Source organism: Megascapheus bottae, chromosome 19 (genome assembly GCF_031878675.1).
Source record: "Megascapheus bottae isolate mThoBot1 chromosome 19, mThoBot2.hap1, whole genome shotgun sequence".
NCBI classification, from domain to species: Eukaryota; Metazoa; Chordata; class Mammalia; order Rodentia; family Geomyidae; genus Megascapheus; species Megascapheus bottae.
Window position 1 is genome coordinate 35,179,563 of NC_143527.1, and position 4,482 is coordinate 35,184,044.

A 4,482-nucleotide genomic window follows, 5' to 3' on the forward strand; every position below is an offset into this window, starting at 1 on the left:
AAAGTAGTTGCCAACTGGGTTTAAAGTGATTTGAAATTGTTTCCCATCCAGTCTTGCTGATAGCAAAAGGTTTCCCCTTTCCCTCAAGCATGAGTTACAGTAACATGATTGAATGGAACCAGTTATTCAGTTCAAGCTGTGATTCTGATACAGTATAGACAATAGGAATTCCCCTGAGCTCAGTCAGGCCATCTCAATGGTCCGTTTAAGTCCAATTCAATTAGACTCACTATGGTTCTTAGACTTTCTTAGGTATGTTTGTGGCAGCCCTCGGGGTTGAATGTGAGGCTGGTATTCATCTAGGACTTTTAAATTAGGTCTCAGGTGTCATCATTCTAAATGAATTATTACAGTGGTGTGTTCACACGGCTGTAGTTGAAGTTATGTTACCGTCTCCTCTCAACCATTTTAATCCACTGTGGAACGCAACTTGTCATGTAAGGTCTCTTCCAGACAGTCACTTTTTTCTTGAAACCCAGTTTGTAAAATAATTGGTCTACCAAGTAAACACTGTGATATACATTTTTTAATAGAAGAAAGGAAAAGACCGCCTTAATTGATTTTTGGTCTTCCGTTGGTATGGATGTCTGCTTTGCTTTAATAATGGACATCATGTAAAAAGGTAGTGTTTGTCCATTTAATAGTTTGTGTTTTGAACGCATCTTTATTGGGGGTGGGGAGGGTTAAACCTGAAGGGAGAATGTATAGACAAGGCAGGCTTTCTTTTTTCCAAAAATTTCTATTGTATGTCTCTATATAATCTCTTTCTTGAGGTTTCAACCAATATTTTTCTCTTTTCTGTTAATTCTATGGGCTTCCTGTGAGCCACAGCCATGACATCAGCAAGCATGCGGGAACATCTGTCAGTGAGCCACACTTTCAGATGTAGTAAGACGTCCACATTTGTTTCCCCTTGCTGGAGTTGCCTAACAAACTACAGCTCCGAGCCTAGCAACAGTGACACAAATGCCATCTGTAGAGGGCTCTGTAGCCTGATGGAGAAAGCGCCCTATGCATGTATCATCAGTAACAAACCACATGCTGTGCAGAAAATAAAATAATCACAGGACCTACTTTTCTTTATTTAGGCACTGTTCCAATTTTCCCCCAAACCAAGGGGTTACTGCAATCAGACTCCCTCTGGAAATGCATGCAAGCAAGGGTTTAAAACAACAGAGCCATGAAATTCAGAACAAAGCAACAACAGGTGAGGAGATTAAGTGGGGCACTAATTGGATAGTATAGAAATCTGAAACACAAAATGTAGACAGATCCAAGGTTTGTTATTGTTCCTAATGAAAGAAAAGCTGAACAGGAAAATTGATTGATACTTCTCTATGCTATCTCTATGATTATACCCGTGATTTTTGTCTATTAAGCATACAGTGGAGGAGATATTTTGTGCTTATATGGAAATTTTGATTGATATGCCCTAGCTGGGAAGTTCAAGCCCTCTGACTACTCAAGAAATCTGAGTTATGTGCAGACTATGGTCACACAATTATAATTGTCACTATTACATCCTGAGCAAAACTATTACAGCCTTTATAGTTTATTTATTTAATATAGACACGGGAGATCAAGAAATACAAGATGTATTCTCCAATTGTGGAAGTGGCCAAAATGGGGAAGTAGAAAGAATACCTTCTGATTTCTACATGGAAAGTAGTTACTGCTAATCTAAATAGATGATCAAGCTATTTTTATGTTACAAATTCATTTTTAAGAAGTGTCATGTACCCAGGATATGGAAACAAGAGTTATATAATGTGTGATTGTTGTTCTTAATGTACTATGCTATTTCTCATTTCCTTTGTTGTCCCTTGGTTATTCTCATATTGTTACAGTATCTTACCTTATTATCTTGTATATTTGTTTGTTTGTTTATTTGAAATAGGAAAGGGAAGGGGGGAACAAGATGGGGAAGGGGGTGGGAGGAGAGAAATGGAAAGAAAAACATGAAAATGGGTATCAATGTGTGTGAAGGAATGCACCTTCTATCTGGCAAATATAACTGTAACCCCTCTATTAATTACTATAAAATTATGTAAATCTGTTCCTCAGAAGAGGAATTTGAGCATTGATTCTATCAAAGATCACAACAGGACATGTAAATAATGCAACTGATTTCAGGGTAGTCAACGAAGAAACCACAAACCTCAGTGATACAGTGCACTGAATTCTTGGGTTGTCACATTAGTTCACCTAGCATTGGAGTCGGCTGCTAAAGCTAAGTTCCCAGTGGACACCATTGAATAAGAAGTTAATCTTAATGATGATTTTTAATTTATATGGAAGACTAGCTGTCTCATAACAGGAGACTGGGAAATGTTGACTTAAAAAATATATCAAATCCTATTAAAAAAATAAAATTCAAGCAGGTAAAGACTGGCTAGATAAATAGGTTCCCTAAATACATGACACTTCTTTTTTTCATATTTTTTTCTTGTGAAAATTGTAGAATACATATAAAATACAAGTTACCATTTCAGTCTTCTTTTACTGTACTGTTCAATGGGCTTAAGTGCATTCACGCTGCTGTATAATGATCACATCGTCCATTTCTGGAACATTTCTCATCTTTAAAAACTGAAACTCTGTACCCATTAATTAATAACTTCTCATCACCCCATCTCCACACATCCACCATTGTGCTATGAAGTTAGCTCGTCTCTGTACCTCACACACATGGAATCATTCAGCATTTTTCCTTCTGGGACAGGTTTATTTCAGTTAGCACGTTTTCAAGATTCATCCATCTTGCAGAATCTCAGAATTCCTTGCTTTTCAAGCTTATTTTAAGAACATGGTGTTAATGACATTTAAGAACACGGTATTTGATAATATTTTATTTGTCTGTTTTATATTTCTGCTGATAGTTTCCTGTGTTGCTTCCACCTGTTACCTAATGTAAAGAACATTGGTATGATTGAAGGTGCACACGTGACTGCTTGCTTCCTTGATTGCAAGTCTGTTGGTCACATACACAGAAGTAGAGTTGCTGGATTATATTAAAAAATTCTATTTTTTAAATTTTCTATTTGATTTTTCACAACTGCATCATTTTACATTTCCAGCAATAGTGAACAATATTCTACTTTATCTGCCTCCTCACCAACATTTTTTTATATTTGCTGGATTTGTTTTATTAGCTATGATCTCCTTAACAAATGTGAAGTGGTAGTGTACTTCGGTTCTGATTTGTATTTCCCTAATGACTAGAAATACTGAGCATCTTTTTGTGTGCCTCTTGGCTATTTAAGTACCTTCTTTGCAGAAATTCTTATCTACTCACAACAAGCACAGGGCCACCGAGTTCAAGTCATATTATCACCAAAATAGAGAGTAAGAGAGAAAAAGAAAGGATGAGAGGGAGTGCTCACTTCAACAGTACATGTACTAAAATCGGAGTAATAGAGATTAGCATGGCCCCTGTGCAAGGATGACATGCAAATCCATGAAGCATTCCATATTTTTGTTCAGAAAGAAATGTACTCAACACCCAACTTAGTAACTGTAGCACGTATGCACAACACCTTTACAATTAAAAATTTTAAACTAAAAAAGAAAAAAGAATGAGGGGAAGTCTAAAATGAAATAAAGCAAGAGAGGGGGGACGGGGGCAAAAGAGAGGGAGAAAGGGAAGGAGAAAATAAATACATTTTCCAAAAGAAAAGTTATAGGTATTTCCTATCACTGACTTTTATGGAATGAAACTCCAGAACACATATTTCAAGAAGAATTGAAATCACACCAGTGTAAGTTCTGGAATGCAAGAAGACATTCTCACATTCTTGTAAGAGGAAAAAAATCAATAACTGTATAAAAAAATAAAATGAAATGTCTGATCTGTAGACCTGAAAGTAATTAAGATAGAACTAAAACTATCAAAAAAAAGAACTAAAACTATCAAATAGCAATAGCATCTAACTTAGAAGAGCATATCATAGGACAGAAAACATAATTAATACAGACTGTGTTAAGTTATAAACACATGTTTCTAGGCAAAACACTTAAAAGATAGGAAATTGTACATATAACTTCTTTTTCCTTCCCCTTTTTCCTCTCTTATCTTTTTTTTTTCTTGTCTTCTCTTGGGGTTTGAAATCAAGGCCCTTATGCCTGCTAGGCAGGCCCTGTACCACTTGAGCCACATCTCCAGTGTGGGGACAAGTAATCTTGACCTCTCTTACTGCAAAGTTTATGGTTGAGATCCCTTTAATGAGAAGCAGATTAAAAGAGGAAAGCATGGCAGATTTGCTTAGTGTAAGATTTTCAAGATTTGGGACCCAAATCAAGATCCAAAGAAACAAAAATGTGTATTTTCCATGTAGGTCAAATGAGAAGCAAGGTCATGGACAGAGATGACTAGACAGAAAATGGTATACTGTAATGATAACAAATGGAAGGAAGATGACAAGAGACTGTTCAATGTCCCCAGAGGTATCCCTGTGACTGGTTATAGGGAGAATGTCTGTGGAA

The 4,482-nt window shown here is 36.3% G+C and overlaps 1 non-coding gene across 1 annotated transcript; it reads left to right on the top strand.

The window, feature by feature from the left end:
* The first annotated feature begins 3,375 nt into the window (after nt 1-3,375).
* Nucleotides 3,376-3,477, top strand: LOC150049824 (U6 spliceosomal RNA). Its single transcript, XR_016538920.1, has one exon. It is a non-coding gene; the product is annotated as a U6 spliceosomal RNA (small nuclear RNA).
* Nucleotides 3,478-4,482: the final 1,005 nt, after the last annotated feature.